Below are 23210 nucleotides of genomic sequence, written 5' to 3'. Positions count from 1 at the left end.
AAGTATTTGGTTACAATTAACGTTTGTAGTGAAGACTGAAGCAAAACACCTCGGCCTTCTTGATGGTAGTTGAAGCAAGAACACAGATTTTGTAAAAGAAATTCTGAACCAATCGCACTTTAGTCATAGGCAGCACAAGAGATGTACAGATTTGTGGGAAAACAACACAGACTGCAATCAAATACTTGCCTCAGTTTCCTCAGCACTTCCACAGCCCGTTGGGATTTGGTCAGTGTCTGTTCAGGGAGTCCAGGATTCTGCTGAAGCCCCTCTCCTTCTTTCCTCCTATTCACCTCAGCCTTCTGGTTTCTTTTCTCCCTCTCTAAAATGACAGCTGAGAGCACCTTCCTTTCAAAGACTTCTAGTCCCCATTGTCAGGTGAGCTACTTGATCAAAATCCCCATCAGGTGATCAGTTCTGTAGTTACTAGCCTACCTGGGTAGACTAGGCCTTCTGAATAGTAACCAGCTCACTGACCTAGGGTTCCAATAATTTGCATAGAAGCCCATCAAGGTTAGATGACCCTCCATTGTGATCCCTGTGTCATTACCGCTTGGAATTTCAGTCCAAGATAGAGTGGGAAAGGAAGGCACATACCTACCTAACAATCAAAATTAAGTTTGATATAGATACCTATGGAGAGTTCATAATGGGAAACAGAATTCATAAATTGTACATACACAGATTCCCTAAACCATCACCTCTGCAATAAAGCAGGCTTTTCTCCTTTTAAATAGCAGGGAAATGGAAAAAATGTGATTAATGGGATCCTTTCTGGAGTGTGGGAAGAGGGAGGCAGAGCAGCCTTGTTGGAAGGGGGCCATGGGGGAGGAGATGTATGACAGGTGCCTCCTGGTGGGGTTAGCTGAGAAGGGGCATTTTAGAAAACTGGTGGTCCTAGCTGATTCTTGTACTTCCTCTAAAAATATGTAAGTGAGCATTGCTGACTTGTGCCAGCTCCCTGAGTGGTGGTGGATTGAGAATAATTTCAGATTGCCCTGGGGGGTTGTTATTAATATGCTTCCCTGCTGGAGCTAGTTCTGCACCATTAGCTGAGTGAATGATCAGCTTTCTCCACCATACATGTAGGCTCTCTTTCAGGGCAGTTTGCCTCTGGGAGATGGGGGATACATCCTTAGAGTATGATGCAGTCAAAGAGAATTGTCTTTATAGCATTCATGAGCACTTAATGGCTAAAATCATACAGCACACGAGACATGGATAAAAACGGAATGTGCAGGAAAATTCCTCACTGGAAGCTACCCAGTAGATTTGATCATGCTAATGTAAAATGGAGAAAGAGGATTAAGAAAACTTGCAAGAAGCAATCTGTAGAAATTAGTGTAGCTGGATGGCTGGCTCAGGTTCTGTCCTTCCAGAGCTGACCCACAGTGGAGGCCTCAGATGGAACATTCTAAGAACGCACCATTGACACAAAAAGCATAGTGTGGCACCCTTTGGTACTCCGAATAGAGGCCACGTATTGGAAAGGGCTTGGAGACTGAAGCACCTTCTCTCCCATAGATGTGGTCCTTCCAGGATGGGATTGAAGTACCTTGCAACTTCTTCCATACTGCTCAACCAATGTCACTATCCATGTTGCACTTATTCTGTGGATACAAAAGAACCAAACGTACAAATAAATAAACAAAAAACCCAACAACAGCAACAACACCCTCACCCCCCACATCAGACATCCATTCCAAAACCCTCCTGTCAATCTTGTACCTTCTATTTAATTAGCTCTAGATTTACTAAGCAAAAGCAAGAAGGCAGGCTAGCTAATGTATTTCTCCCTAAAGAAAACATGGCAGAACAATATAAGAACAGTGTTGTGACACTTTTTTGCTCCCAGGTGCCCGATATCCAGAGACTATGAGCTAAATTCATTCCCGTGTCGCTGTTTTTAAGTCAGTGAAATTAAACTACACATACATTTAGTTCAGTGTCACATTTCCGGCCTGGATCTGCTCATTTTAATTCTATGGTGTCGTAGTATAATTCCCAATTCTGGACCTTAGCGTCCAAAATATGGGTACTAGCATGAATTCCCCTAAGCTTAATTACCAGCTTAGCTCTGATAAGCTGCCACCAATCAGGAATTTTTAGGGCCTGATACCCTCTGGTCCCCCCAAAACCTTCCCAGGGGACCCCAAGACCCAGATTCCTTGAGTCTCACAACAAAGGGAAATAAGCCATTCCCTCCCCCCTCCCTTCTTCCTCCCAGCTCCTTCCCGCCCTGGGAACACTAGGAGATTGCCTGATTCAACTTTTTGAATCACCACACCGAGAGGAGTGTTACCATCCCCCTCACCCAGAGGCAATACAAACTGCATGAATATAACACAAAGAGAAAATTTATCCTTCCCTTCTCCCCACCAATTCCCTTGAACCTTAACTAGGAGAAAAAAATTAAACAGGTCTTAAAAGCAAAACTTTTAATAAGAAAGAAAGAAAAAAGTAAAAGGTTTATCTCTCCACTTTAGATGGTAAACAGTTACAGAGTTCTTTCAACTATAAACAATAGAAAGAAACTTTCTCCAGCAGAAACATAATTTAAGCTACTTCCAGCAAGTACACATATGTAAATGAAAAAAAAAAAACAAATTAAAAGACTATGACCGCCTTTTCTTACTCACAATTCTGAATAGATAAGAGACTGTAGCATGGAGATTGGCAGAAACCTGGTTGCACTTCTAGTCCCGTCCAGGACCCAGAGAGAAGAAAGCCAAACCCAAAACCCACAAACAAAGGCTTCCCTTCCATGAGATTTGAAAGTATCTTGTCTTCTGATTGGTCCTCTGGTCAGGTGTTTGGAGGTCACTGTTTGTTAACCCTTTATAGGTGAAAGAGACATTAACCCTTAGCTATCTGTTTATGACATATGGCCTGCTGAAATAAAGCAAACCCAGTCACTTACATTGATGGGCTGGCTTTCAGGCTGAACAGAAATGTGATATACATGAAACTTTGATCACACCAAGCCTTCGCTGTTGTGAATTTGCAATCCAAAAAGGAGAAATTCAAGTGTCAAACACTCAATTACAAATGTTAAGGCTGATAATTCTGTGCTGTTGGCCAGTTTGAAGCTTAGAAAGAAATATAATTTGGTGCATGTAACTTTTCCTGGCCATAAGGCAGGCAGTGCTTTATTTCTGTTTTTGTTGTACATTATTTGTTGTAGGATCCAAATATTATGAAAGGAAAATGTAAACAAACAACCCAAAATGCAAATTAGGAAATGGCATGGAACCGACACTCTATCATTTAAGAACCCACCTGTCTTTTCCTACTCAGCATTCAGTTAATTAAGTCCAAAACACTAAGGGTTTGTCCACACTTAAAACCCTATGGCAGCAAAGCTGCACCGCTGCAGCACTTCAGTGCAGGCGCTCCCTATGCCGACGGGAGAGATTCTCCCATCGGCATAGGTCAACTACCTCCATGAGAGGTAGTAGCTAGGTCAACAGAAGAATTCTACATGGGGACTTGGGCTGGTTTAACTAGGCTGCTCAGGTGGTGTGGATTTTTTCTCACCTCTGAACAACATAGTTAAACTGACCTAATATTCTAGTGTAGGCCAGGCCTAAAGGTGCTCTGAGGGGAGATTTTGAAAGGCAGAAAGCAAGCAGCTGTGCTGCTGTAGTGCTTCAGTGTAGACATTACCTACACCAATGGTAGTGGCTCTCCCGTGGGTGTCAGTGAGCCACCTCCCTGAAAGGCAGCAGGTAGGTCGAGGGAAGAATTCTTCCATCAGCCTGCAGCTGTCTAGACTGGGGATTAGGTCGGTATAGTTATGTCACTCCGGGGTGTGGATTTTTCATACTCCTGAGAGTTGTACTATGCTGATGTAAGTTCCTGGTGTAGACCAGCCGTTTGGCATCCAACTGCCAATGAGTGTCAGATCTGTCCCACACTCTGCCCAACTCACCTGTTGTCTCCTTTTGATACACATCTATGGAATTTCCACTAATCCAAATTGCACTGGAGGAGAAGGGACTCCCACCCACGCTGCTCCAAATCTGTTCCACACTACTCCACACTACTGATTACCCAGAGGAAATCATTCCAAGGTAAAGTCTACTCAGCTTCAGCTAAATAACTCCATTTACTTTAGTGGAATCTCATGGTGTCATTATCTCTTCTTTTGGAGAATGGACATCCTTAGCTAAAGTCCTCAGTTTAACATTGTATCAAAGATAATTTGAAATAAATATATTCCTCATCATTAGCAATATAAATGGAGTAGTATGAAGCTTTGTCATTTTAATACAATGATATTAGCCTAAGGGTTTTTTTAATTTAATTTTGTTTTAGATAATTTGAGATGTTTGATCTCTTTCCTACAAATATTAGAAACCCTCAGGTTAAATACACAGTGATAGTCCTAGGAGATTTGATAAGCTTTAGAGAAGAATATACGCTTTTATCATTATTGACTTTAATTTATCTTATTCAGCTAATTGACATAAGAAGTAAGCAGTGATATTATTTACCATCTTTTTCAGTTTGGTTGTCTCTTTGTACTTCAGGAAAGCGATTCTCATTTTACCCTTATTTATGAGGTTTTCATTTTCCTCATAACCTAAATCCAAATTTATATAGCTCCTAGTTAGAGCTGGTTAAAATGTTGCTGACAAAAAGTTTTCTGTCAGAGTTTCATTGAAAATGAATTTTTGTGGAATTTTTTTTTCAGTTACTGAAACTCTCATTTAAAAAATTTCATACCTCACTCCCCCCTAAAATTAGTTTTTGTTTAAAAGCTGTTTTTTCCATCCACTTTCCAATACACTGTGTTCCAACTGGCAAAATTTAGACAACAATCAGAAATTGGGAAAAACTCTTTACAATTACCACAAACAAGTAAAAGGTAAAGAAAGTGGCGTTTTCCAATTCTGCCACAGTTTCTTTAACCCTTTTCCTCCTTTTCCAAGAGGAATAAAAAGGTAGGATGGCTAAAAGGGCAGTTAGGGGACCCCAAAGTTTTTTTTTTAAAGAAATATTTATTTAAAAACATAACAAAATATCATTTGAAGTCAACACAAAAAACATTTTCATTTTGAAATGTATCTTCAAAATGAAATGACAATTGTTGTCATTTCATTTAGAAATTTTCCATAAGGAATAATTTTTTTTTGGCTAAAGTTTCAATAGAGATTTTTCTTGCAGAAAATTCTGTGTGTCTGTTTGGGGAGGGAAGGGAGAGATCCATTTTCCCACCATCTCTATTTATGGTGTCCTCCTATCTCCACCTCTTTTCTCTTCCCGCCCGAACCCCCCCCCCAACCCAAATCCAAAATGCTTTAAGTATGATTTCAGTCTCTTCCAGAAGGGCACCCCTTTGTAGCTCCTCTTATCTATGCAAAGCAGGGCTTTTCTCTTGTTCCTTGGGGTCTCATCTAATTTTCAGGCACATAAGTCTCTGTGGAAGTTGGCTTGAACAAATGCAAGCATTAGTGGATTTTGGCTTAGGTAAGTGAAAGCAGAAGCAGAGCTATTGTTATGTTCTCATCCACTGCCATTTGTGCAGCATGTTATCAAGATTTCCTCTCTGTCTTGGTGGCATTTCACCTCTTGGATTTCAGTTTTTAAAAAACAAAAATAGAAAAATTCCAATGGACTCCACACCAAACAATAAGAGAGCGAAAATAACAGCCACAGTTATCTAATGTTATGTTCTTGGTTTTGTAGACAGGAAGAAGAATCAAATTCTTGTGCCTGTGTCAGTTACATTTTGGCCCCATTTCTGCAAGCTGCTTTGCATTCTTGGATCCCTGCCCCTTTTCAGTGCTTGTCTGTGCCAATGCAGGGGTTCATATGCATTGATGGTTTATGCCTTCAGAATCAGGCAGAAAAGTCTGGAAGAGGGGGATCATACCTATATTAACTAAAGCAAGAGCCTGATTCCAGACAGAAGGGTGGGTAAATCATTGCTGTATGGATAGAACAGGAAAGTATACACCAAGAATATACACAGCTTTTGACTGATTTTTCTGTGTTGCATACAGAAAAATAGAATTCATGATTGTTTGAGCAGTAGTGTCTCCATTTTTTTACTCCCTAAAATAACTTATTCAAGCTAAAAATGTGTGTGATTTTTTTGGTGTTTTACAGTAATTAGAAGTTCAATAATGGTCGCTTCATCTATTCTGACTCTAAAGCAGGGGTCAGCAACCTATGGCATGCGTACCAAAGGCGGCACACGAGCTGATTTTCATTGGCACTCTGTTGCCAGCCTGGGGTTCTGTCTGCTGGGTCCCTGCCAGCTAGGGTCCCGGCCTGTGGCCCCGCTTAGCCCACTGCCGGCCTGGATGGACAGAACCCTGGGCCGGCAGCGGGCTGAGTGGGGCCGGCAGCTGGGATCCCAGCTGGCAGAGACCAGCAGATGGAACCTCAGACTGGCAGCTTGCTGAGCCGCTCAGCCTGCTGCCGGTTTGGGGTTCCATCCGTCAGTTGCCTGCCAGATGGGGTCCCAGCCACCAGCCCCACTCAGGCTGCTGCTGGCCTGGGATACCAGCTGCCGGTCCTGCTCAGCCTGCTGCTGGTCTAGGGTTCTAGCTGCCAGCCTCCTGCTAGCCGGGGTCCTGGCCACTGGCCCCTCTCAGCCCACTGCTGGCTTAGAATACCAGCCGCCAGCCCCGCTCACCCCGCTGCTGGTCTGGGGTTCCGGCCGCCGGCCCCCTGCCAGCCAGGGTCCTGGCAGTCGGCCCCGCTCAGCCTGTTGCCGGCCTGGGATACCAGCCGCCAGCCTGGGGCTCTGCTCCTGCCCTCGGCCCAGTGCTCTGTAGCCGTCCCCAGCTGTGGCCTACTGGCCCCAGCTTGCGGCAGTGAGGGGTGCAGACGGGCAAGTGGGGGCACAGCTCAGCACCCCTACCTTAAAAATTGTTCCAGTGCCACTCAGATATTTTTAAGTCCTGATTTGCTGCTTATATCAGGCCACGTGGAGCACCACACTGCGTTTGACATTGTGTGTGCCCTCTGTCGCCATATTTTTCCCCACTGTGAGTTGAGGGGTACATTTGACAGAATGTTAGCTCCTAAGAACGTAAAGTTAGGTGTCCATTCATTTCAGCCTTCTTGGAAAGATACGTTTTGGATGTATTCAAAAGAAGGATTGTGCTGTTTGTACTTTCCGTTGTGAAAGTGTTGTTTGTTGCACATCGTGTTCGACATTTTGAAACGAAGAACGAGAAAACCTTTATTGACAAAGCAGACAAGACTGAATCAATCAAAAAGGCAGTAGCAGGATATGAGAAGCAAAGCAGTGTTTTTAAATGCTTAAGTGTAAGCACAAATCAAGCTACAGCAGGAAGTTACAAGATTGCACAGTGGATTGCAAAAAACAGAAAGCTGTTTACAGATGGGGAATATATAAAAGAAGTTTTTCTCAGCAGTTCGGAGGTTTTGTTCAGTGATTTGCAAAATAAAGATACGATCATATCTAAAATAAAAAAGCTGCCTGTCTCTGCCAGAACAGTTGAGAGATGCATAAGTGAAATGGCAGAAAATGTTAATGAAAAGCAGACGTCTGCATTAAAAGACACAGCAGTGTTTAGCGTTGCAGTTGATGAGAACATGGATATAAACAACATTCCACGTTTGGCAGTTGTTGCAAGATACTGTGCTTCCGATGAAATCCAGGAGGAACTTTGTTGCCTAAAACTGCTGCATGGCACAACAAAGGGGGAAGAAATAGTTGAAAGTTTTGTAAACCATTTTGAAGAACGAGGAGTTGAGATCAGAAAAATATTTTGTATGACAACAGATGGTGCTCCTGCCATGGCCAGAAAACGGAAAGGATTTGTAAAGTTACTTGAAGATCAAATTGGCTGCCTGACAGTCAAAGTTCACTATATCATCCATCAAGAAAACCTCTGTGCTAAAATTTCTAATTCAGAGCTTAATAATGTGATGAATGCAGTGGTGCGAATTGTGAATTTCCTTGTTGCTTGATCTGCTTTGACTCACAGACAGTTTCAAGCACTGCTAGAAGAGATGGACAGTGCTTATAACAACATTCCACTTCACAGCAACATTCGGTGGCTAAGTCATGGCAAGGTTTTGATGCGCTTCATGAACTCTTTTGATGCAATCAAGGCCTTTTTGTCGGAAAAAGGACAAAACTACCCCAAACTGAATGATGACAAATGGCTGTGTAAGCTCATGTTTCTAACTGACATTACCACTCACCTAAACAAACTCAACCTCTGTCTCCAGGGTGCAGGGCAAACGGTTCTGGATCTTTATGAAGCCTGGAAGGCATTTGTTGTAAAACTAGCAGTTTTTTCTTGGGATATTCAAACTTTGACTTTCTGCTACTTCCAACACATAAAAGAGCTATCGAGATGTTGCACTGTCAGTGTCAGTGAGATTGGAATGTACATGCAAGAACTAGAATCAGAATATTCTGACAGATTTCAAGATTTCCAGTGATTTGGCCCTTTTCTTTCTTTTCTAATTAAACCCAAAAACTTCAATGAACGCGACTTGGATTTAGGGTGACCAGAGAGCAAATGTGAAAAATCAGGACGAGGGTGAGGGGCAATAGGAGCCTATATAAGAAAAAGACCCCAAAATTGGGACTGTCCCTATAAAATCGGGACATCTGGTTACCCTACTTGGATTTGTCTGTATTTCAGTGGATGGGTGCTGAAGATTTCGAAATGCAGCTCATTCAGTTAAAGAGCTCAGAATTGTGGGCATCAAAGTTTATGGATCTGCCGAGCGCACTTGATGCTACCAAGAGAGATCGTGGGGCCTCTATTCTGACCTGCTGGATGTCCCTGCCAGTAAAATTTAACTGTTTGAAGAAAATTGCATTTGCAATGCTTTCAGCATTTGGATCCACATACCTGTGTGAACAGGTATTTTCACACATGAAATCTGTCCTCTGTCCCTCTCAGAGTCCGTTAACAACTGGTCACTCAGAAGCCTGTGTGCAGCTTAAAGTATTCAAATACATGCCAGACATTGAAAAACTCAGCAAGGAAAAGCAAGGGCAAGGATCACACTAAACTGATAAGATCTGCATTTGAATTTAATTTTAAATGAAGCTTCTTAAACATTTTAAAAACCTTACTTACTTTACATAAAACAATAGTTTAGTTATATAATATAGACTTAGAGAGAGGCCTTCTAAAAACGTTAAAATGTATTACTGGCACGCAAAACCTTAAATTACAGTGAATAAATGAAGACTTGGCACACCACTTCTGAAAGGTTGCTGACCCCTGCTCTAAAACCTTCCACACCTTAGCTTAATTTAACAAAATGGTTAAAATACTACACATGCATTCATGTCTGCAGGGAGCTAGCAAAAGTTCATCCAGTACATTTGTTCTGGGATTCTGTGGTAAATACTTACTTCCAGGAACTGGGAGATCACAGAATTCGTGGAATCTTCCTGTGCATATAAAAATATAGAAACATGGCCCCTAATGGCATGCTATTTGTAACTGAAAGCAAAGCAGGTCAGCTCTGGCTTGCTTCATCTCTTACACACTGCGCCAAAGTATCCATGCTGCAAAGCTGATTACCAAACCAATAAGCAATATTATTATAGTAGAAATGCACAGCAACACCCTTAACCACATTAATTCTAAAACTCTCACTTTGAAAGGAACTAGATCCTCTCTGTGCACATGCTTAAAACTTCATATTAATTAGTAGAGACAGGAAGAAAATGTCAAAATTTTGACAAGAAGATAGAAAAAATTCTGCAGAATTTTTCAATTTTTCAACCAGGTTTCTGCACTTCAACTTTTTCTTCTATATACTTTTGGGATTTTTTTTCTGCTCTTCTTTTCTCCCGCCAAACTAAGTATTCTATCATTTTTACATGCCTGCCAAACATTTTTTTTTCTTTAAAATTGTCTCTCTTTCTTCTTCCACTTGTTCTTTCTCCCCTGTGGACATGGTCTGTGCTTAGCACACTATGCGTGCTACAAGAATATGAATAATTATATATTTGGGGAAAATAACATTGTAAAATTGGCTATCATTATAGGAAGAGGTGAATATAATGGATTTTCCTGGCAGGGGGTGTTAATGGAAAGAATTTTCCTTTCTTACATTTTCTAATTGTTGATTAATATAACTTGAATGTGATATGGAGAAAAGCCTATAATTTAGAATATTTTATATAGTGTGACTTTTATAAAAGTATGTAAAATATCATATCATATTTAGGTCCCAATCCTGCAAACACTTAAGTAGCTGTATAACTTTGGTCATGTGAATAATCCCACTGAAGTGAAGTTATGATTGGACTTAAGTGTTTGCAGGATATGGTCCTTAGAAAAGAAAAACAATCTGCATTTAAAACTTGAATATACTTTATTAACTTCATAGAAGTTTATGCTATTCTACAAACCAGCAGGCAATGGGATTATTAATCGTTATCCATTAATCAAATGAGACATGCTAAAGGGGTGCGTGTGTGGGGGTATTCTACAGAGGTTTTAGAGCAACCTCCTCTCAAGTAGTAGAGTTTGAGTTAAACGTTACATGCATGACTGCTAATCCATATTTATAAACTTCCAATAGAAAGAGGCAAACAAGGCTCACAGTTGTTAGTCTAAAATGACACGCTGAATTTCAGCAATTAAGGTAGTATTTGCCAGTTTTTAAGAGTTCTGTTCTGAATTGTATCCTCTCTGTCAATCATTGGACTAGATGACCTTCTGAGGTCTCTTCCAACCCTGATACTTTGATTCTATGATTTGTAGTAGCTCAGCCCTTGTATCCCTGATTTTTAAGGGGCTGACTCTGTCCTTTATTCCAAGACCTAATTTGTATCTCTAGTTCTGGGAAATTACCGGTAAATCTGGTTCCTGTGTTTTATATGGCCAAGGCCAAGAATCACACAAATATTTTAAAAAAAGAATGAGGAGTACTTGTGGCACCTTAGAGACAAATTTATTTGAGCATAAGCTTTCGTGGGCTAAAACCCACTTCATTGGATGCATGCAGTGGAAAATACAGTAGGAATATATATATATATATATATATGTATATACACACACACACACACACACAGAAAATATGAAAAAATGGGTATTGCCATACCAACTATAATGAGAATAATCAGTTAAGGTGGGCTATTATCAGCAGGAGAAAAAAACATTTGTAGTGATAATCAGGATGGCTCATTTCCAACAGTAGACAAGGTGTGAATAACAATAGGGGGGAAAATTAGCATGGGGAAATAGATTTTACTTTGTGTAATGACCCACTCCCAGTCTTTATTCAAACCTAATTTAATGGTGTCAGGTTTGCAGATTAATTCCAATTCTGCAGTTTCTCGTTGGAGTCTGGTTGTTGTTTTTTTTTGGAGTATTGTGGCTTTGAGGTCTGTAATATTTAAGGTGTGGGACCCAATGGTAATTTCACATCATCCTTGTTGCCTCACAAATGTCGTCATTGTCATTGTCATAGTCAAATAAATCTTCCCACTTGCTGAAGGTTTTGGAAAATAATTGGTGAAGTTTGAGGCAGAGTTTTAGGAACAATCCTCCAACAACTCACAGCCAATAAGAAGGTGGCCTAGGTTCTATGTACATATATCTTATGTACACAAGTATTTCTGAGTCCTTCTTAATCTAAAGCTGCTTAAAGGCAGCATTAAACTAAAATAAATCAAATCAAAAGCAGCTCAACTTTTTTCTCAGTTTGGAAGCTGGTCCCATAACGAAATTCAAAGACAAAGGATAGGCTTAGAAATTGGACCTGCTGTCACCATAAAATGTGAGCTGTTCTGATGCTGCGTCAGGAGGATTTGGCTCTGTTGTGCTGTTGCAGTGACGACAGGAGTGGGTGTATTTTAAAAGGAAAAACTAAAGAGCCTTTTTGTTTTAAAGGAAATGATTATTTTGGAGGACAGAATTTACCACTAACGTGTTCTTCATCCAAGTTCTTTACATTTTTCCCAAATGTCACAATGTTCTTACAGAAAAAATTGTCAGGCAGTTTTGACGTGCGTGAGTAGAAGCCCCACAGTAAGAGCACACACATAATAATGTAACACAGAAGGAAGGCAAGTGGCCAAAGCTTGTATTTTCTATAGAAGTTTGCAAGGGCTTGTTCACTATAGTTGGAATCTGCATGTAGCAGACAGGTTGTCAGATGTGTCCCTGTTACACATAAATCTATTAAGTCAATGAAGTCACAACAGGGATGAAATTGATTCTGTGTTTCCCCTTCTTTTCCTTAGTACTTGGAGGAAAGAAGGAAGGTGCTATGGTGATGTAGATTAGAAGTAGATCTGGTTGAAAAATTTCCTTTGGAACTTTTTTTTGACAAAAATGGCTTTTTAATTAAATGGAAGCTTCTGCCCAAATTTTTCAAGAATTTTTTAGAATTTTGTTGAAACACCAAAAATCAAAAATATTTCAGTTTTCAGTGACTGAAAAATTTTGGGTTTTAAATTTAAAAAAAATCCACTTTTGGCTGTTTTTTGTGATGAAAATGAAAAGTAATGAAAAGTTTTCATTTACATCACATTTTTTTCACAGGGGAAAAAAACCCGTTGCCTGACAAGACCTAGGTTCTGTTCCCAGTCTTGCTACAGACTTCTTGTGCAATCTTACCTCTGTCTCAGAGCTCCTACCTGTAAAATAGGGATAAAATCTACTCACAGGGGCATAGTGAGAGTAAGTGATTGTTTGGGAAATGTTTGTAGAATCTGGGATGTTAAGCAAGTGGAAGGGGGAGATATCATTGTTTTTTTTGAATGCTGTGCCTTGCTTGCAGAACCTGAAAAGGAAGCTGCTGTGATTTTGTTTTTAAACTAGTGGTGTGTCTTTGTGAGTTCTTGGTTTTTATGGAAAGAGGGAGCAGGGAAATCGCCTTCTAAATCATGGTTGCCTTGTGTTTTCAGGAAGGAAATGCCCCATGTGCACAGGGCTGGATTTAGACTTTGGGCATCTGTAGGCACAAGGGCTCAGAGCATCCTTCCTCCCTGCTGCCCACAGCAGCCAGGAGCTGTGGGGTGCCCCTCCGCCTGGCAGCAGATGGGAGCTGGGGGGCAGGGGGTCACCCCACTGTCTGCAGCGGCTTGGAGCTCCTAACTGCCATGGATGTGAGGGGTAACTCATCACTTTTAGGTGCCCTGCAGCCCAGTGCCACTCCACCCACAGACCCCCGCACTGCCCAGTGCCCCCTGCACAACCCCACCACAACTTCCCAGTGCCTCACGCAGACCCCCCCCCACTGCCCAATGCCCCAACACACCCAGACCGCCCCACTGCCCTGCATTTCCCACCCCCTCACTGTCCAAAGCCCCCCCCAACCCTTCCAGGGACCCACTTTCCTATGCCCTGCGTCCTGGCTGCACTTACCGGCCCCGCTGGGAGGTGACTTTGTCCATTGGTCTGAGTGAGGAGCATTTCAGCAGGGCTGTGTGGGGCCTTCTCCACCTCAGCTGGCCCCGCCCCCTGGTGGAACCCAGGAGCAGCAAAATTTGAATTTTTAGGTGCTCCTAGAATGCCGGTACCCCGAGGCATGTGCCCACTGTGCCTAATGTGAACTCCGGGCCCGTATTGCATATGTTGTAGAATTTGATAGTGGTATTGCCCATCAGTTAATCAGATATCCAGGTTCTGTAAGGCGTGATGTCATTGGATCTGTGAGCTTTTTTTAAGGTCATCACCAGATCTAAGGCAAATAAAAGTTGGATACAGTTCAATAACGTTACAGCGTAATTAAAAACTAAAAGTTTCCAAAGTTAAAGGCAACATTTGGCTCTATCATGGGGCAGAGTAATCCTTTGATGGAGTCTTTTTAAAAAAAATACGCAGCTGTCAATAAGTTACACTTTATCTTCCCATACTGAAGGGTTTCTGCTGCAAAATTTTCAAGTTCCCAAACTTTGGTTTCTTAAACTTCTGAGCATTTAACAATAGCTAGCACTGTATGAATTATTTATTGCAAATAATGTTTGTTGTGAATGTATCCCTTTTAGCAGGGGAGGAATTATGAATCACTGGTGAATCCATCCTGATTTTTGCTAATGCTTTCATAAGTATTCACCAATTAGTTTTGTTTGCAAATTCTCCACTCTTACCACACGCAAGGTTTGTTAGGACATAAGTGGTCACATTTGTGCCTGTGGTGTATTAAAAACTTATTAAAATGGCAAGCTATAAGGTGTTTCCTAGTCCTGCTTGCTGATTAGGGGGTATGTAGTGGAGCATGAGATCTGAGTCTTCAACAGTCGGTCTGCAAAAACTCAGCCAGGAATCAAGTGGGGTGAGTTGTGTCTCTGTTTTAGGGATCAACCTGCTTTCTCTCTTTCTCTCTCTCTCTCTCTCTCTCTTTTGGTTCTTGTGCGTTAGGGTTCTGGATTCTAAGAAATGAGGGTGTACATTGGTGCCTTCCAGCTAGAGTATTCTCTGTTTTTATCTCACTTCCGTGTGGGTATGCTGTGAACATAACAGTCCATATTAAATTCTGTTTAAGTCAATGAAGTTATACCAGGGATGATCTCATCTAGTACATACAGTTGTTTATTTTTCTCTTCATTATAAGGGGCACCCATAGCATTCTGACCAAGTCTGTATTATTATTTGTCTTACAGTAGCTCATGGGCATATAAGTCATGACTCAGGGCCCTGTTTTGCTAGGTGCTGTACAAATACAGAACCAAGCATTTTCCTTGCCCCAAAGAGCAATGTTTCCCCATCACTGGTGTCAGGTGGCCCTAAAGCTGACATAGCTGGTCACGTGGATCTGCCCCCTGCATGGGGATCAGACATGGTGTTGAGCTGGCATGATGGCTCCTAACCGTTCCTCTTCCCAGATGTAATGCCATTGACTTCAGTGGCACTATTCCTGTGAGAAGGGGTTGCAGGGTTAGGCCTTTTAATTTCCCTGGTCTGTGATTTTGTTTCACTACTCCTAGTTTAGTGAGAATCTTGTTCAATGGGAGTTGAGGATGCCTAGCACCTTGTAGCATTGGGCCTGTCATAAACAGATAGCTAAGGGTTAATGTCTCTTTCACCTGGAAAGGAGTAACCTGAAACAGCTGACCAGAGGACCAATCAGGAAACAAGACTTTTTCAAATCTGGGTGGAGGGAAGTTTGTGTCTGAGTTCTTTGTCGTGTGTCTGTCCCTCTCGGCTATGGGAAGGATTTTTCTGTCTCCTGCTTTTCTAATCTTCTGTTTCCAAGTTGTAAGTACAAAGATAGGAAGACTATAGATTTGTTTTTTTGTATTTACATGTGTGTAGTTGCTGGAATGTGTTAAATTGTATTCATTGTGGATAAGGCTGTTTATTCATATTTCTTTTAAGCAATTGACCCTGTATTTGTCACCTTAATACAGAGAGACCATTTTTATGTATTTTTTCTTTTTTTTACATAAAGCTTTCTTTTTAAGACCTATTGGAGTTTTTCTTTAGTGGGGAACTCCAGGGAATTGAGTCTGTAGCTCACCAGGGAATTGGTGGGAGGAAGAAGTCAGGGGGAAATCTGTGTGTGTTAGATTTACTAGCCTGACTTTGCATACCCTCTGGGTGAAGGAGGGGGGTGGGGGGGAGCTTGGCTCTCTCTCTCGGTACCTATTTCCAGGACTGGAAATAGGGAGGGTGGAATCCCTCTGTTTAGATTCACGGAGCTTGCTTCTGTGTATCTCTCCAGGAACCCAGGGAGGGAACACCTGGAAGGGAGAAGGGGGGGGAAATGGTTTATTCCCCTTTGTGGTAAGACTCAAGGAATTTGGGTCTTGGGGTCCCCAGGGAAGGTTGTTGGGGGGACCAGAGTGCCCCAAAACACTCTAATTTTTTGGGTGGTGGCAGCTTTACCAGGTCCAAGCTGGTAACTAAGCTTGGAGGTTTTCATGCAAACCCCCATATTTTGGACGCTAAGGTCCAAATCTGGGAATAGGTTATGACAGGGCCTTAGGTAAGCTCATCTTCCATTAAATCCACTAATATGTTCCTACAGAAGCACTGTCTTTATGTCTTCGTAAAGGCAGCTTTTATCTGAGTATAGTCCACATCTTAGCTGCACAAAGGTAGAAGTCTGTGCCTTTGTCTATGTTCACCCCTGCCCTGGAATCTGTTTCTCATGAAGAGCAAAGTCTCCTGGAAAGACACAGGGTCCTATTTTCCGAAGTGCTGAGCACCCATAACTCCATTTGAAGTCAGTGTGGCGGCAGTAGCTCAGCACCTCTGAAAATCAGGCTCAGCAATTTTAAAAAACACACCACTTGTGAAGGCAAAACTCAGTGTTCCTTGAGGGAGGAGAAAAGACAACCACATTCCTCCAACCAAAGGAAAATGTGTCATTATGCTAAGGAAAAATGCATCTCCACACCCAGCCACCCAAAATGACAGCATTTTGCAAATAAATACCTTATTGTTTTGGATAGCCAGGACTTCATGGTGGGGGGCGAGGGGAGTGTATGCATGTTGTAATGGGTTGGATCACAGAACCCCCCTTAGGAGCTGCCATCTGATGTGCCAAGACTACTTCTGCCCCTGCTTTCCCTTCCAGCTCAGGACTCCAGCACCCCGTCTTCAGGGCCGACTTTAGGCCGATTCCCCCGATTCCCTAGAATCTGGCCCCATGCCTTAGGCGCCTTTTTAATTTTTTTAATTTCTTTTTTACTCACCCGGTCCACTCCGGGTCTTCGGTGGCGGGGGGTGGGGTCCGCTCCAGGTTTTCGGCGGCATTTTGGTGGCAGGGAGTTCTTTGATGCCGCGGAAGATCCAGAGCAGACCTCCTGCCACCGAAGTGCCACTGAAGCCCTGGACCGCCGCCGAGTATTCGAATTGGGCCCCGTAGTTCATAAAGCCAGCTCTGCCTGTCTTGCCAAGCCAGACACTCCCATCTGCTCCAACAAAGATCCAGGGTCTGAATTACTTGCCCCAAAGTTGCAGCTAACAGAAGTGTGCTTGTCTTTAACACTCAGGTGCCCAACTCCGAATGGGGTCTAAATCCAAATAAATCTGTTTTACCCTGTATAAAGCTTATACAGGGTAAACTCATACATAGTTCACCCTCTGTAACACTGATAGAGAGAGATGCATAGTTGTTTGCTCCCTCAGGTATTAATACATACTCTGGGCTAATTAATAAGTAAAAAATGATTTTATTAAATACAGAAAGTAGGATTTAAGTTATTCCAAGTAGTAACAGACAGAACAAAGTAAGTCACCAAGCAAAATAAAATAAAATACGCAAATCTATGTCTAATCAAACTGAATACAGATACGAGCCTCACCAGTTCCGGAATGTTCCCTTTTACAGACTAATCTCCTTTTAGCTTGGGTCCAGCAATCACTCACACCCCTTGCAGTCACTGCCCTTTGTTCCAGTTTCTTTCAAGTATCCTGTGGGGGTGGAGAGGCTCTCTCTTTAGACCTCAAATGGAGGGGTCTCTCACGGGTTTAAGTAGACTTTCTCTTGTTGGTGGAAACCCCCTCCTCTCCCCCATGCAAAGTCCAGCTCCAAGATGGAGTTTAGGAGTCACCTGGGCAAGTCACATGTCCATGCATGACTCACAGTTTTTAGGTAGCATCCATTGTTTACATGCTACATTGAATATCCTCAAGTAGGCTTCATATGTGGATTGGAACATTCCAAGATCCATTCTCCTTTAAGTGTTTCTTGATTAGGTACTTAACTTCAAGAACTGACCAAATGCTCTACTAAAGTTTTTTAGAAATCAAGCCAGTACACAGCCAACATTCATAACATTCTAAAGTCGAATACAAAAATGATACGTGCATGCAAATAGGATTAATACATTCAGTAGCTCATAACCTTTATGGAGATATGCTACATGGTATATGTAGCATAAAACACATTCTAAGCATATTTCCATAAAGCCTTATGGGAGGTGCCATCACACATGTATGAGATATTATGCACAACAACAGCACAAACTTGTCCTGAAGTTTTATAGGTTAGCCATTGAGAAAAATTCCTCTACCAGAAGTGCCCACGTAGTGGCAGAATGTAAATGAACAGGATGTCTCTTGTGCTTGCCCTATGTTGCATTCAGCACACTGTATTATTTTCTCACCAAGATGATGCATACTATAGGAAGATTGTTGGATCTGGGATGTTGTTATTCTCTCTATATAATTGGACTTCATGGTTGATAAGTAGTAATTGTCATTCTTGCCCAGCAGGCCAGAACGCCCACATGATCTAATCTTCTGTTGTGTGGCTGGTGACTCAAGAGGAATTAAATTTATATTGGGCCTAATTCCACAGGGCGTCCTATGCTCTGAGCTCCCATTCAGTTCAATGGGAATTGAAAGCATTCAGCACCTCACAGGAGGAATTCAGTATTTCAGGAAATCAGCTTGTAGTTTAGCAGAAAGGGTTTGGAAGAATGATTAATGGTAGGGCTATTATGCTAATCTTAGCAAAATGAAGTTATTTAGTTTGTGGCGTTTGTACCATTCTTTCGTTTGTTAAAGTTCATGTGTATTCACTCCCTCAAAGCTTTGAGGTGAGGCTTAAGTTTGAATGGACTGAGTTTTTTGTGACTTTGATGCAAAAGCCTAAATCATCTCAGGCTCAGCTGAGAGGTTTCTCAACATTTTGGTGCCACTTGGCGCACACAAATCCAGAGGAGTTTGTCATCTTTACAAGATGTGTAATAAAGTTTCTCACATCTCTCAAAACAATAGAAATGGATCAGAACCAAAATTCTCGATCCAATCATATCCAAACTTTGTGGGTGTTTGAAATCCATGGCCAGAGCTAGATCCAGAATTTTCAAGCAATCTATATCTTTAAAAAAAAAAACAACAGGAGTACTTGTGACACCTTAGAGACTAACACATTTATTTGGGCATAAGCTTTCGTGTGCTAAAATCCACTTCATCGGATTCATTGCAGTGGAAAATGCAGTACAGTAACTCCTCACTTAATGTTATGTTCCTGAAAAATGCAACTTTAAGTGAAACAATGTTAAATGAATCCAGTTTTCCCATAAGATTTCATGTAAATGCAGGGGGTTAGGTTCCAAGGAAATTTTTAGGGGCAGACAAAAGGCATTATATACTGTACAGTACTGTACTGTACTATGGTTGGGAAGTGCCCCTGGTTTACCCTACATAGGCACAGCCCGCTGCTGGCAAGGACACTAGGAAGAGGAGAACAAGCTCGGACTTTGCCGGGAATGCCCCAGGTCCACCTCTCCCTGTTCCCTCTCCACTCCAGGCCCACCTCTTCACACCCCCACTCCACCTCCTCTCCGGAGCACGCCACATCCCTCCAACCCCCCCCCCACCCAAGTGCTAAGCGCCACCACCAAACAGCTGTTTGGTGGTGCTTAGGACTTTCTGGGAGGGGGGGGAGGAGCGGAGATGCAGCACTTCCCCGCTCTGCCCCTCCCTCCCAGAAAGTCCTAAGCGTGAAGTGCTGGGAGGCTGGGGGAAGCGGAGAAGCCTCGCATCTCCACTCCTCCCTCTCCCTCCCAGAAAGTCCTAAGGGCTGCCAAACAGCTGACTATACCTCATTAGCATTTATGTACATAGTGTCACCCTGAGGTTAGGGCGTGTGTTAGAAAAATGTGATTACTGCGTATCTTGTAAGCAAAAAATTACTCTTGCTGTTAATTTTTTGCAATATCACCCATTGGTACATCTTTTCCCGTAATCTTGTGGCATAAGGTTATTCTTCAGGCACTTACTTACGTCAAAAATTTCTTAACTCTGTGGCCCAGTAGGGCTAAGCTAATGTCTTACAGGCCTCAGCCTGTAGGCCATGCATTTCAGCCCTACTTACTTAGATACTTAATACAAAATTATCCTTTCTAACTACTAATCTTATACTTCTATAATCCTGCAATTCAACCCTGGTTAACATACAATGATTATAGAAGACATAACGTGTTAGTTAATTATATATCAGACCATAAATGAACAATAAACTAAAATAATTGGATACATGCTGGATTTGAAAAGCCCTGTTCTCTGGGGTATTGTCATTTGGATCCGTATTTTGCAGTTTAAGCTAGTTTTGCACAATTGTTATGAGATTATGTCAAAAAAGCACACAATCTATTCATCCACCCTTACCATGAAGGGGAAAATAAAAGAAGTGACATTTTATTTGCCTGAGACAAGCAGAAGTTTACCTAAAACCTATCTGTCTCGTTGTTTATTATTTGTATTATGTTACTGCCTGGAGTTCCAGCATGCTAGGAGCTGTACACTCTATAATGAAGACAGTCTGTGCCCCAAAAAGCTTACAGTTTTATGTCCTGTCATCTTTTTCTTTGTTCTCAAAATTTTGTTACTACATTTTATTCTGTCTTTTGCAATTTTATTTTTTCTCTCATTTCTCCCATTCATATTTTATCCTCAGTCCTTTTTTAAAGATATCCTTCGGCAAATAGTACAGAATAGGATGCGTTGTGTGTTGTACAGTTTGCTTTACACTCTTTGGTTTATATCTTAACACTGTGCAGCTGGCCTCATCTGGAGAATGCATTCTCCAGTTTAGTAAATTATTTGTTCAGTTATATATATTTTTTTCACCACTTGCCTCCTCCTTCATTCCTCTCCATTGGCAAACAATGCAGCAAGCAGCAATTCCAGCATGGCTTTGTCAGCATGCCAGGGACACGTATCGCAGAAGGAGCAGAGCAGCTGTTTCTTTGCAGCAGCAGGGGAATCAAGTGAAGTATCTTGCAATCTACAATTACTAAGCAGAAGCCATCATTTTTCTTGTTTGTGCTGAGCAGAAACTGTCACTGGCACAGTGATGACAAGCTATGATGGATGTTTTTTGCTGGAATCACCATTTACCCCATCATTAGCCTTCAGGATGTAGCAAAGAGCTTGGAAGATCTCTTCTGCAAAAATGTTGGGAGCATGGTAAACTGATAACAGACTGAAGTCACTACTGCTAAGACTGGATGGAAGACCATCTCGGTGTGGCAATTTTATGGTAGGCAATGGCATACCCTCTTCAAAGTGGTGATCTTCATTAGTGGGCAAGTCTCATTCCCTGTGTACCACCAGGAACTTGAGGGGTTGAGAGGAAGGAGGAAAGAAATCTTGTTCCCAGACTGGAGAGGCTCAAAAACTACCAGTGCAGCCTAAAGCAGATTGTGCAATTCTGTCTACCCCTCTCTACCTGTGTCTGTTGTTGGGGTGAGGATGGCAGGAGTCAATTGATGGATCTGTGTAGTCCAGTCTGGATCCGCCCTTCCTCTCAAATCCTTCTTGCATTTTAGAGCTGATCAAGCTTTTGCAGAATGAAGAAGCTCAGGGTCTGATGATCTCCCTTTGCTGCACCCTTCCAAGAGGGGAGGGCGGGGACAGGTCTTCCTTTAGAGAGAGGGTAGATAAGGCACTCTCAGATGGGGAACCTCGTCTGTCATGAGGGCAGCTGCTGTCTCTGGGAGCCCTAGAAACTCCTCAACCAGGCACCAACTTCTCCTGTTGTTCAGACCCACTGTGGGTCCTTGCCAGTAAGGAGAGGGAACTCTGGGGGCAGCTCTGCTTCTCTGAGCTAGGGGGAGGAGTGAAATGCTCTCTCTGCCTATAGAGAGGGAGTGGTGATTCCGTGCACTCTCTTTCATTTTAAACTCTGTTGCTACACTCAGAAAGTGCAGTTATACAGAAAGCAGGAAATAAGGGTGTTGCAGGATGGCCCTTTCAGGGGGCTGGGGCTCACTCTCACCTGTGCTCATCTAACCTGCCTCCCCAGGTGAAGGGAGGGTGTGTAAGGGGCATGTGACAAGGGTGAGCATGTGATTAGGAATCACAGTGGCCTTCTGGAAGATGTAGGCGTAGCCTGTGACTGGACCTGGAGATAAGCAGAGTGCTTATTAATGAGCAGAAGGCTAGCAAGGGGCCAGGCTGATCCCATAGGACAGGGTGTCAGGAAAGAAAGACAGGGCAGTTTGTCTTACAGGGGCTGATAGCCCAACTATGTAGGGTCCCATGGATGGGAAATGATAGAAGGATGTGTGTAGGGTCCTCCTATTCTGCCTCTTCTTGAGCATAGCTATCCCTGTACCACTAGATGGAGAAGGAACTGATTGGAAACTGGGAGGGCTGGAAGTTGGAGTCAGCAAAAAGACTAAAGAATGTTGGGGATGGGGACAGACCTTTAGATGAGGGGCTCTGCCTGGTAAGGGTCCAGGGCAGATGACTGACTTTGGTGTTTTCCTTTGGACTTTGATGTAACTCTGGAAGGAGTGAAGTCTTGTGACTTTACTGGAGTTCCAAGTCACCTCAGGGACCTAACTGCAATGGGAGCTGGTGGTAGACCATCTGAGGAGAAGCAGAGATAGTGCCCTGAGGCTAGGTGAGCCAAAGGATGGGCCTAAAGCCAAGCTGTATAAGTCTCTACTACAGATGGTAAACTCTGTCAAGAAAATTCCACTGATAATGTATTTCAGACTTTCCTATAGCCCTGGTAGATAGAGTATTCTGGTATAAAATAGGTATGAGTGACGAATTCACAGTGAATGATTCATTTTACAAATGTTGCCCTTTTTTTCCTCATTCTCCAAACAGTTCTCACAATTCACAAACTTGTAGCCTGTTACTTATGTAGCAAACTAAAGCAGGGTGTGTTGTGACTTCTGCAATCAAACATACAATAAGAAATTGATGATTGCTTTTACCGAGTATTCATAAATATTTGAGGTGTTGAATATTCACAAAGACATGAATATTGACCAGAGGCTGGTTTTAGAATATGAGTGAACAATAATTTAAAATATTCCTAGTACACTCTCATCTCTAGGATTAGACACCCATACTCCATTCAGTGTGTGTTCTGTTTTATTTCTATTTCACATGTGCCTTCTGACAGTAAACTCTTTGGGGAAAGGACTTATTGTCTTTCTGACATTTACTCCGATCTGTTCAGTATGGTATTCATTTTTAGAGTTGCTTTTAGAGTCAAAACTTGATCTACTTTGCAAACTGCCCAGTTTGTCTCCCAATTCAAAGCTCTAGAACTCCTCAGGTTATTAATGGTCTTTTAGGGAATTTCTCGTGCAGGCAAGTGTGATGGGGCATTGGGCCCACACTGACCTCTAAGGGGTTAATACAGTCTTAGGGAGACTCTGCAGGAGACAGCCAATTAAAGAAGGGCTGGGAGGAGCAGCCAAGCAGGGCCTGGCAGGCCCCTATAAGAAGAGCTGCAGGGCAGAGCAGGTTCAGTTACTCCCTGGAGCTCCAAGCGGGAGGACTGAGTGCCTGGCAGGGAGATGAAAGCTAGCACCT

Source organism: Gopherus flavomarginatus, chromosome 3 (genome assembly GCF_025201925.1).
Source record: "Gopherus flavomarginatus isolate rGopFla2 chromosome 3, rGopFla2.mat.asm, whole genome shotgun sequence".
NCBI lineage: Eukaryota > Metazoa > Chordata > Testudines > Testudinidae > Gopherus > Gopherus flavomarginatus.
Note: the sequence above shows the minus strand (reverse complement) of the source record.